Genomic DNA, 12,244 nt, shown 5'->3' with positions numbered 1-12,244 from the left:
AGCCTAAATAGACTCAGTTTACAGAAAGTTTACAAATTATTTATAGGAATACTATTAGGCTTTTTGGCATAATGTATACATTTTGCAAGATTTCTGGATGTGAGTGGAACAGATAACCTATGAGACCCAGGCTTGCAGCACTGGGACAGTTCTTGAGAATGAAATTGTGGTAACAGTGCAATTTCTCAGATTTGTGCAGAAAGGCCCTGATTGTGCAGACTGATGCCTACCTGATTAGATATTAATTGCAATTTGACCTTTAGTTGCAATTTGACCTTTAATTGCAATTTCAATCATCGTGACCCACAAACGACTGTGGTGTAGTGGCTAGAACATTGGGTTTGAATTTAGAAACCTCAAATCTCAAAGCAGCACCTTACTTCAGCAGTAACGTATTTAACTTGTATATCCTGTTCACACTGCGAACTGAATGGGACTACAATCCAGAAGGGGCTGCGATCCAATGCACTGTACATGGCATTGAACAGTGCCAATGAACTCAGTGGATCTTCTGATTCAGGGAACAATCCTATGCATGTTGAGACAGAAAAAAACCCACGTTTTTCTCTTCCTCAACATATATAGGCTTGCACCCTTAATATGCTACGGATCAGGATTGGTGTTGGTCCCTGATATCCTTGGGCAGCTACCAGGGCTGCAACACCGAGGCTGATTCTCCCACTGATGCCGGTCCTGAGCTCCCCTTTCATTTTCCACCTAAGCCTGCTGCTTTCAACAGCACTGGGAGGCTGGCTCTAGCTGCTGTTTTAATTTCCACAATTCCCCTGAGGTAGTTTCACTTTGGGGCATTGTGGAAAATATAAATTGTGCCCCTGCCCCAGTGCTGCTGCCAGGTAAGCCCACCAGGGCCCACCAATATAGAGGGGGGGGGGCACCCAAAGGCACTTTGTCCAAAGCCCCCTCAAACCAGGAGCCCGCCTTGCTTGAGCTTAATAATGCCCCATTTAGCTAAGAAGCTTATCGGATAGCACTGGGAGAGTCATTTTCTCTCTGCCGACCTTACTTGAGGGGGTTGTGAGGCTGACTTGCTGCTCGGAACACTTCGGAGAAAAGGCGCGTTACAAATGTAATAGAAAGATGCCCAGTTCAGTAAGAATGAATATTCATTGCGAGCAACAGGGGGTTTAAACGTTTTAAAAGACATTTAAAAACAGTGGAGGCTGGCGGCTCCGATTTCGGTGGGGCTGTACATCCATTCTGGGTTTGTCAGAACCAGCCACAACCCTAAAGGAGCTCCCCAAGGTGCTGGACCCTGTCCCCAAAATAGGTTCAGCATCTTGGATAGCTCCTTTAGAGTACTGGCTGGTTGTGACTGAAACCCAGGATGGGTGCACAGCCCCACCGAAATCGGAGCCTCCAGCCTCCACTGTATTTAAATCTATTTCCTCAGTGCTCATACCTATGTGTACAATACTAATAGTGGAAGATTTTATATGTGGTGAGGCAGCCCCTTTCCCCCGCGAAAGATTCACTGATGGTGTCTTAGGTTTCCATGGAAAGCGGCTGCTGGCAAACGGCGGGGTCCCGACATGTTTCGTTATCACTTCCCCACCCATTTAAATCCCAGGACTAAGGCGGGGACTCTGAACCGCCTCCGCCTCCTCCCCAACCCCCCTTCCAAGCGCTTTCCGCCAGCAGGGGGAAGAGACGCCGCACAAAAAAACAAAACAAAAACCGGGCTCGCGCCCGAGCGGTTGCCTTGTCACGCGCATGGTGCGTGGGCAGGGCTTCGAGGGAACCTCACGACGCGACGACCGGCCCTGTGGAAGAAACGGAAACGTTTACAAGGCCCTTGCCGCGCACGCGCAGCCCGGCGAAGGACTCGGGGACGCGCGCGCTGAGCCGCGGCGGCGGGCAAGAACAGGGAGGAGGAGGGGGGGGGAGGGGAGGAAGGAAGGAAGAGCTGCTGAGGTAAAGTTAGAGGTGGGGGCGGGGAACGGAGGGGGGGGCAGAGTGTATGTGTGAGAAAGAGGGGGGGAGAGAGAGAGAGAGAGAGCGTGAGCGAGCGCGGCTCCATCAGCGAGGCCAGTGCCGGGGAGGCTCGGCCGCCGCCATTACTACGCCGTGAACACCGGGGAGGGAGGGGAGGGATGGGGCCAGGCCGGGAGTTCTGAGGGGGCTGCGGGCCGGAGCGGAACGGCCGCCGCCAGCGCGGAGCGAGAGTTCCGGGAATGCTGCTGCTCTTGCCGTGGAAGAGCCGGAGACCGAGGTAGAGAAAAAAAGCCCCAACCCTCCTCCTTAAGCTTCCCCTCCCTCGGTCAACAGTGGCCTCTTCTGCCCCCCCCCCCCGCTCATTAGCTGCAGCAGCGCTGGGTTCGGAGCCGGGCGGGTGCTGCAGCAGCCCGGGCTGTGCTGGCTGCCGCCAGTTCCGAGGAAGGCTGGGGCCGCCGCCAGCAGGAACTGCTGAGTGAGAGAGCTGGGCAGATCGTAGCTCTCCTTCCTCCCCTTTCCTCTCCCTTCCTCGAGCCTGCTCCATACCTACACACCCCGGGAGGGAGGGTTCGACGCGTTGCTTGCTCTGGTCCCAGACAGGTGATGAAGGCCTGAGCCAGCCGGGAGGGTCGAAGCCTGCTCTGCTAGGTTCTGGTGGCGACGGCTGCCACCTGGTCACGGCTCCTCCAGCGTTGGAGAGAGGGAGAGGAGGAGGACGAGGAGAGAGGAAGGCAGGAAGGGGCAATCTAGCTCTTCTTCCTCATTCCTTTCCCAGTCTTACCCCCCCGCCCCCCCTTCCTGCTATCCTTTCTGCTTTGCAGTCTCCAGTCTTCCAGTCTTTTCTTTTTTTATTCCTTTCTCTCCCACTCCACCCCCCATTCTGTTCCCTCTGGCCGCCTCCCCAAATCTCGCCGTAGCAAACTTTATTCTAAAGAGTGAGTAGCCTACCCGCCCCCCAAACCCTCCCCCCAATTCCTTAGGGTGGGTATAATGTCTTTTGAAATACAAGGTTAGGCAGGCTGTGTTGCCTGTTACAATTCTTCGTGTTCTTTCTTGCCTCTAACCCTTGGATTTCCTCTGCCAAGGAAACGCACTATATGGAAGTGTGGAAACGACAGTTTGACGTGGGGAGATGCTTAATAAGTTCAGGTGGAGGGTAAAAAGCTGCTTGCTTGTTGATAGCTTAATTTTTTCACATTAGCTATATGGTATTTTAAAAAGGGTGTGGAAACCTTCCCATGTGTCCGTATCTACGTGATGCTTTTATCAACTCTAGTGTTAAGGATTTGTCTGAAAAAATAGGAGGAAAACGTTTTAAATCTAGACTAAAATAGGCCAGTGGGTTCATGTTAAGTTTAGATTTTTGGAGATAATTAGTGTATTTCCCTCTTGCTTAGATAACAGCAGTTGGCAGATTTCTGATGTCTGCTGCACAGGAAGGCATTACAATGAATCCAAACAATTATGGATCAATTGTACTTCCATTTTATCTGTGTATTTAGAAGGTTTTCATTGAAAGGAATTACGGCATTCATATTGGTGTTAACCATTTCAAAAATGAATGGTTAAGTAGTGTATTTCTGGTGCAGACAACTCTATATTGTCTTGTTTTTTATTATTATGTATTTGTTTCAGAATATTAGTGATCGCAGTCCACATGTTTTTAATTGAAATTATATATGAGCATCCAGAACATTTTTATGTGTGATTATTTTGTGAATATATTAGAAAAATTAAGACATTGATACAAGTTCACAGTATCAGTACTTGAGATTTTACTGTACACTATCCAGTATAACACATTGCACTAACGTTCTATATCTGATCAAGCAGGTTCTTATCTACAAAAGCTCATGTCATGTTATATCAGTTAAAGCACAAACCTAAGCATGATTAATTAGAGGTCCCATTGAGTTAAATGGAATTTACTCCTTAATCAAAGTGCCTTGGACTTCATGTGTACCCATAAGTCTTATTATATTCTATGAGCCTTACTCTTAGGTAATTGCACATAGAATTGCAGGCTTCAACCCTTAAAATAGTTAATATTGCCCAGTTTTAAAGTAACAATAGTTAAGTCTAATCTTAATATTAAAGCGTATTAGCTGTTTGGATATTAATGAGCTCAGTGAATAGATATTATAAGAGGAAATAGCTGCAGTAAAATCTTTTTATATTATCAAAATTCAGTATGATTTAAAGCCTAATCCAGATACTTAACCTTCATTTGTGGATTGATTTATCTATACTATTTACAGCTTGCAAGATAATATTAGCGTGCTTCTTTTTCATCTGTGAATTCCAGTACAGCAGTACAAATACCATCACTACATTCATTAAAAATAGTTCAAGAACTTCTTCCAAGACTCCTGGGTGTGGAATTTTCTCACATTCTTTTGTAATTTTTGTATGATATTCGAGTCACATTTTTGTTTCCCCACTGAGCCTTTTTTATTCACTAATAATGTACCCTGTAGTCCATAAACCACGCACTTCAGAAGAGTTTAACTAAAGGCCTGTTCTGAAGATTCAGCCGTTTTATTTCTAGAAGAGTTATTTATTAGTCTGCTAATAATTTAATATGACTTTGTAACACATTCTTTAAGATGGTGATTGTTAAGAATTCACTTTGTAAGCATGTAATGTATCAAATAAATCTTAAACATTTGTTCTCGCATATTTGTTAATGATCTGTTACATTGTCCCTGCCCTATGTAGAAGACTGGCAAAAGTAAGGTTTATGATGACCTAAGAGTCAGACACGACTTAACGACTGAACAACAAATGAAACATACCTTGCTGTTTATGTTCAGTTCTAAAGTTGATAGAGACTGAATAGGCACGTATAGCAAACTTTACTTACACTAAGTTTACTGGATGAGTTTGCCCCTTATTTAAATCTGGTAGTTCTTCTTATATGAAGGGATCAGTGTTTATAGTGTTGCAAGATGCCTTAATTACTGTCCAACTCTCAGTCCATAGATTATAAATGGCAAAGCGAAAATAATTCTACTTGCTTCTTCTGTATATTTGACAGCATTACAGCACACATGCACGCAATGACTATGGTTGGACAGCACACTGCGGCTCGTCATGGGTTATTCAACCCATGGGTGGTAGGTTACATATCCAACCCCCGCTCAGGGGTTGTCATGTCATGTGAACCTGGCAAGCATGGTTATGTGAGGGTTCAACAACCTTCGCATAACCCATGGTCTGTTTTAGATACAACAGTTGTTTAACCGTCGCATAACCCACGCTCACTGGGTTTGTATGACACAACCACTACCGAGCGGGGGTTGCATATTCAGAATGATGGCTGAATGTACTGCAGCCTCACCATGGGTTAAATATCCAACAGTGGGCTGTTGTGTCATGCGAGCATCCCTACTAAATTAATTGATACGATAGATTTATCCTTCTGGGAATTTTTGTCTTGTTGGAAGGTCTCTGACATTGTGTTGTTTGAAAGCTAAACAACTAAACTAAAACAGCTAAATTGGCAATATGTATAGTATATGAAACCAATAATGCCTATTTTGAAAATTAATCTTTTAAGCTGAGAAATATATCTCATAATTTTTAAAATGTTTGGATTTGGAATAACTGGTTGCTGTTGTAGCCAGTTTTGAAAACTCAAAGCTGTACTATCTTATAGTAACTCTTAACAACTCTGCACATATGGAATGCTTTACTTTAAGAGTTGTTTCATACTTAATTTTATAAACTAATATAAAAAGTAGCTGAGTTAAAATGGCAAAATACTTGCACAGTGCTGTTGATTGTGAATGGCGTATATGTGATCAAGTGGCTAGGTTTCCCTGCGTTAGAAGTGGAAGCATTGATTGTGAGATGATTGAGCCTTTTCTACTGTGGATCAGGTCTGCACATATTATGGGGCATAGAAACTGAATAATTCTGTAACCTGTTACGGGTCATACAAGGCATACTATCAGAATTTGAGTGTTTGTCTTGCCAGAGCCTACTGAATGGTTGACTTTATTTTAGAACTCAAGGGAGAGGCAGGGTCTGTCTCACTTCATGCTGGGCTTTGGAAAATCCAAAATTGTTGCAAGTGTCTTTTGCTGCTTTCACTTTTCCTCAATTACTAGTATGAAGTAAAATGGTCATTTATGCTAGGCTATGGGGAAGGATGAAAGCAGCAAGAGAGACTCAAGCTTCTTTTGACTTTCTCCAAAACCTGATTGAAGTGAAAGACAACAAGACCTCTCTCCTCATCCTGAATTCTTTGTGTGCCAAAGGACTTTGAGTTGGGGAAGTTGGTCTTTCATGCTTGGCAAAAATGGGAAACCTTTCCCTTTCAAGTTACCAGCAAAGCTGGGAAAGCGTGAGGAAGGAGACTGGGCTCTCTCACTTTGTGCTGGTGCAGGGATGGGTAGGCAGTCACCAAAGTTACCACTGGGAGTTGGCACTGGTGACTTGGCAGATGTGCTTTGGACCACTGCCTTAATATCAGCAACCCATGAACTCATTTAGTCATAGAAATGCTCATGACTTGCCGTGTTTAACAACTGTGATGTGGAGTCACGTAAAAACTTATGTCAGGAGTTAATACTGGTTGTGGTTGGTAACTAGGATACCTTTTCTCAAAACCTATGTATAGCTTTACACTGTTTCCTTTGAAAAGTGGATGTTTGAAATACACATCAGCTCAATTATAGGCCATTCATCTGATCATTATCAATTGAATATTGTTTTGTTAAAAGATTAAGAGTTGGATTCAGGGAAGTTGGTTGTGCTATTTAATCCCATTGAAACCAATGAGAAAAGTCAGTTATGACTAGCTTACTCTAGATCCAACCTTTAGTATCTTCACTATTAGGTCAATCAAACTTTATTTAATACAAAACTACTTACACATCATGTACATGTTCTCACTTGCCCCATAGTTTCCTTTATATCTGCATCTATACTTCAAGATTTAGAAATTTGGGAGCTGCAGTGGGTTGTAATAATCTGGGAATAATTTTCTGAACTAGGCAGTTGTTCACATACACAGTTGTAGTTTTTGTGGAAACAATATTTCTCTTGCATCAAAATTAAGTGTATCTTTAGTTTTATATCATAAATTTGAAATATGGTTAAGTTTCTTTGTTGATGAAATAATTTCATATATTCAAAAGCAATGTTAAAACTCACATAAACTTCTAGTACATTTAAAGAAAAGGGAAAATTTGTAATGGGAGACTGAATAGCTATATCTTGGACAGTTACTTTATTTATTACACTTCTATACCACCCCATAGACAGAGCTCTCTAGGTGGTTCACAAAAAATAAAACCACAAGGTACAGCGTAACCTCTACAAATCACCTCTAAAGGGGGTTCAGTAATGTTCTGTCATGATGATTCAATCAATAATGGTGCATGAGGAAACTTGTCCTTGGAAGGCCGTTGCTTTGTGGGGTATGCATACTAGATGTTGGTATCTTGTTAACTGTGGGTGTGATTGTACGCTCATCAAGCAAGTGCTAGCAACTGAAATATATTTTAGAGAACATGAATGACTGTCAAAGAATTACTCAAAGTTAACTACCAGCTCCAGTAAAAACCTACCAGTCACAATCTAAAGACAAGAAAAAACAATTCCAACACAACATATCTAAAATATGATATTTAACAGTTTACTTCCTTTTTTCTCATCTCAGCATAGTGTGAGCTTAAATTCTGGTGATATTAACAACTGGTACTTGGATAATACCCAGCTCTGTTCCTCTTTTTCATGTAGTCTAGGTCAGGCAGACATTCTGATCCAATGTCTGGGGGCAGTGAGGAGGGTGAATAAACTGAGGCTTAATCCAGATAAGATAATTGATAGTGTGGAGGACTCCTGACTCTGGATTTGATGTTTTTCCTATTTTGGATGAGGTCCTACTCCCTCTTAAGGGTCAGGTTCACAGCTTGAGTATGCTTCTCAATCCAGCTTTACCCTTGGATGCCCATGTGGTGTATGTTAGCAGGAGTACCTTTCACTGGCTTCTCTTGGTTTGCTGGCTGCACTCTCTTCTGGAGAATTTTTTTTTTTTTGCCACTGTCACACATGCCTTGGTAACTTTCAGATTAGATTATTACAGTGCTGTTCTCATGGGGCTGTCTTTGAAAAGCATTCAAAAGTTACATTTTGTCCAGAATTTGGCAGCAGGATTAACTGGTACCTACTGCTTTGAGTATATAATATGCCCTCAAGCATCTTCACAGACTTCCAGTTGGATTCTGTGCACAATTGAAAGTTCTGATGTTGACTTATGAACCTGTCTACATGCTCAAATCTTTATCTGATGTCTTGCTCTGTGTGCCACCCTCATCTCAACTGTGATAAGCTGTGATTTGTGGTGCCAGGTTATGGAATGAACTCTCCAGGGAGAGTTCATTCCATAACTGCATCCCCTCCCTCCCTTCAGGACATGGGTTAAGAGCTGTTCATAAGAGCTTTTGGGAGAGAAAGGAGCTAGGTTGCTATTTTATGCTGGTTTTCCTTTTTATTCATGCTGCTGTAGGCTGCTTTTTTAAATCTCAGGTTTCTGTTTTAGGTTTGTATTTTTTTTAATGTGATACAAAATGTTAAGCATTGTGTTTCTGTGGTAGTAAGTTATTAGCTGCCTCAGGGATGGTAGGATATTAGTCTCTAAGGACTTCTATGCATACTGAGACAGGAATAAAGTCATACAGCCCCCGGCATTCCCCAGTCATGTTGGCTGGGGATTGCTGGGAGTTGTAAGACTTTTTTCTGACTAGACATGCATAGGATTGCACCCTAAAGAAACTTTATTGCCTGAGGGATGAAGATAATCTTGAAGTTCAGAAAAGCTTCCACTATTTTTCTCTCCGGTACAGATTCTTAAGTACAGGCCTAAGTCTACAGGTAGTAATGGCATGCTTAATTTGTTTGTGACAAATGTCTTTTAAGAATCAAACTTGCAATGCAGCTTTTGTTAACCATTTTGAAACTTCAGAAAATAACTCTAAAGCCCCACCTTTATGATGCATGTGGTTTAAATGGACTTAGGACGCAATCCTATGGGGATAGTCAGCTACCTCCGAACTCAGAGGTGGCCAACTATCCAGTGCAGGGCAGGTGGAGTGTGGAGGGGATTTTCTCCTCTACCCTCTGGCCACCCTGCATTTGTGGCTAGACATCCGATTTTGGCTGTCTAGCCAGGGTGCATCGGAGTGGGGGTGGGGGGAGGCCAGACAACGTGTAGGAAGTGTTGTAACAGCACTTCCACTGTCCCCTCCCTGCCCCCAGGAATGCCCCCTTTTTGTCTGCTCTGCTCTTACTAGCACGGAGCTGGGGATGAACCGTGCCACCTATGAGATGGCAGGGGAAGGGGCAGGGAGTTGGGTTTCTGTGAACCAAGCTCATTTCCCAGGAACCAAAAAATCCTATGGCTGTCTAGACATTGTCTAGCAGCCATAGGATTGCGCCCTTAAATTAAGATATCATTTAAGTAAAATGATCTGACATTGTATGTTGCCCTATACTGATTTTTGTGCATTCATAATTTTAAAACTCTGTCATCTGGTGGACTTTCAGATCTCTCAGGGAGGAACCATTTGAACATCCCTTAAATGTGTGACATTGCTGTCAAGAAGATCTTAGAAAGCATTGTGATCTCCTTGCATGATTTTCTGTAAGGGTAAGTTTGAATTTCTGACTGTGTGGAAACTAATAGATGTGTAACATTGCCCCAGATTCTCAAATTGTGCATTTTGGCATCTAAAAAGCTGTATAGGTAAAATGTTACAGAATGCAGTTGACAGACAAACTTGAGTATGGGTGCTTCCAATTTCCACACACCCTTGCAAGCCGGATAGAATTTTAAAAATCAACAACAAAAACTAGAGTAGGCCATATCGTTAGATTATTACATGTCAGGTCAGCACTGTCACTGAACTTCATTATTTTTGGTTTCTGCACTAGCCTTATGTCACAGGACCAAACGTTATCTTAATTGGGCTTTTTAAAAAGCATATTTGCTGCTGTCACCAGTGCCATGGTTCTCATCTGGATCAGGGCATTGTCACAGTTTTTTGCAGAAAATTCTCTGGCTGCTTTTTGCCCTTGAAAGTGCTATTGGTAGTAAACAACACCTTTAGGGGCAAACAGCAGGTGGTGGTGGTGATGGTCTTCAGTAGAAAACCATTGTTGACCCTGATTCATATCAGGAGTGTAGCACCAGATCAGGGACCCATATCTGTGTTTCCTTCAGAATAAGTGGCAGTGTTAAGCATGCTTTTTCAAAAGCATGCTTAATGTAATGTGTAGTTATGCTCGCTCTGTATCTGTACGACACCCTCCTTCCATGTTCTCCTCTACCAAAGTTCCCAACTTTGGAAATCAGCTGCTCACTTTCTCTCTCTCTGTCCTGTCCCTCAGCTTCTTTTAGAGTGCACTCTACTGATTACTCATATTTATAGCTCTCCTTTCTCATCCTTCATTACTTCTTCCTGTACTTGTTTATGCTCTTGGGAACAGGGCTTTATACATTCCTCAATCTTTCAGCAGTTCCAGGTACCCATTTGCTGCTTGAAATTTTGATTATGTGAGTCTTTCACACCCAAAGCTGCTTTTCCATGCTTTAATAATGCTTCCTGAAGGATATGCTCAGGCTTCAACAAACCCACTTGCCAACAGGCCAAGTGAGAGAGCCTTTGATCTTGGTGAGCAAGGATGCTCAAAGAGAGGTTGTATTACAGCAGCTAAACTAGTCTGCTAGAATCACCTGAAGTAGATTTTTCCGAGGGATTCTGTTTTCTAGTTCTGGATGGTATCAGCAAGAGTTTCTTCCCTTTCTTTTCTGGGAATGTTGCAGATCTGATTGGTGGGTTGAGGGAGGAAGTTGACAGCACCATTTTCAATCTATCTGTTGCTGATCAATTCATTTCTCTTGCTCTCCAGATGCAAAGCTGCTTCCTACCACACAGTCTATTTTGCTTCTCTTCCCTAGCACTAGCCTTCTCTTGGAACTCAGCTAAAGAACCTTTGAAATCCTAGCCTTTACCCCTCACCTGAGAATATATTACTTCCATATACCTCCCAGTCAACAAACTCCTGTGCTGCTTCATTCCAAATGTGGGTAGATTTTTTTTTTTTTAAAGAAAGAAGGAAGGGTCGCTTGGTAATTGTCTGAGTGGGCAATTTCAAAGCTCATTGGTTTAATGCCTGCTTTCTTCCCTCTGCATTTCCACTTCTATATTTCTCCATTCCACTTGCAACTGGCTTCTCTCTCCCCCTCACCTCCATCCTCACATTCCTCACCAGAAAGCTCCCTCCCAAAGTTCTCGCTTTATTTTGTTCTCCCTAGGCTGATCATGAAAACAAACAGACTGGATTGGTGCTGCAGGGAAGAAAGAGAAGTTGGGAGTGGATTTCTTTGGGAGAGAGACTGTCCAAGCCTTTTTAACCCTTGTTTTGAAAGCAGATGCTTTCTGTCCTGTGCTAGTGCTTGCCAGGGATGTGGGAGCATTGTTTAATTTGTAGAACAAGAGCTGCGGGAGGCTTATGGGAAAAGTGCCATCTGTGCCCTTAATTTGCCCTTAATTCTGTGAGAAGAGCAGGCTGCGACTTGCTGGGTGGAAAGGGAAAGGCAGTCTGCAAGTTTTCAGACTTTTTTACTAGCCAGCAAGAATATAGAAAATTATTTTTGGCTTCTAAGCCCAGATATAATTTGTGGAACCCTGGATATTCTGTGTTTATGCTAAAGTGCCTTCTTGTGGTGGGGAAGGAGAGACCTGTATGAGGATCTCTGTGGGAGGAAGTGGAGGATCTTCTTTCCACCTCCTTCCCCAGCAATCCTGGTACAGATTGCTCTTTCTTCACGGCTAGCAGTGGTGGGAAAAGAGCAATATGTGTGTGTCTCTTTCTCTGGAGGATTGAGTGGAGAGTTTTCTCTTCACTCACTAGCAATCCTGATTAATATCAGTGCTGATACAGTGATTAATCGCAGTGAGAAGGGGTTCACAAAAGAGAGAAAGGGCTATGGGGAAGGAACATACTGTCCGGCAGACCATTTGTTGTTTAGTCATTAAGTCGTGTCCGACTCTTCGTGACCCCATGGACCATAGCACGCCTGGCCTTCCTGTACTGCGCTCTCTCCCGGAGTGTGCTCAGGTTCGTATTCATTGCATCGGTGATGCTATCTAGCCATCTCATCTTCTGCCGTCCCCTTCTCCTTTTGCCTTCAATCTTTCCCAGCATCAGGGTCTGTTCCAGTGAGTTTTCTCTTCGCATTAGGTGGCCAGAATATTTAAGCTTCAGCTTCAATATCTGT

General features: G+C 43.3%; 1 protein-coding gene across 3 annotated transcripts in view; it reads left to right on the top strand.

Annotated features, from left to right (window-relative positions):
* Positions 1 to 1,839: 1,839 nt before the first annotated feature.
* ARHGAP5 (Rho GTPase activating protein 5) overlaps positions 1,840 to 12,244 on the top strand; it is a 55,558-nt gene continuing 45,153 nt past the window's right edge. For 2 of the 3 annotated variants that reach the window (XM_084843913.1, XM_084843928.1), the window contains exons 1-2: positions 1,840 to 2,230; positions 9,508 to 9,610. The gene's annotated coding sequence lies outside the window, so the exon portion shown is untranslated. The remainder of the gene's footprint in view (positions 2,231 to 9,507; positions 9,611 to 12,244) is intronic. The other variant, XM_084843921.1, reaches the window with a different exon arrangement.

The sequence above is a fragment of the Heloderma suspectum genome, chromosome 1 (assembly GCF_057233095.1).
Source record: "Heloderma suspectum isolate Gila_16-S chromosome 1, 16-S_ref, whole genome shotgun sequence".
Taxonomy (NCBI): domain Eukaryota; kingdom Metazoa; phylum Chordata; class Lepidosauria; order Squamata; family Helodermatidae; genus Heloderma; species Heloderma suspectum.
This window is presented reverse-complemented; position numbering and strand designations above follow the sequence as displayed.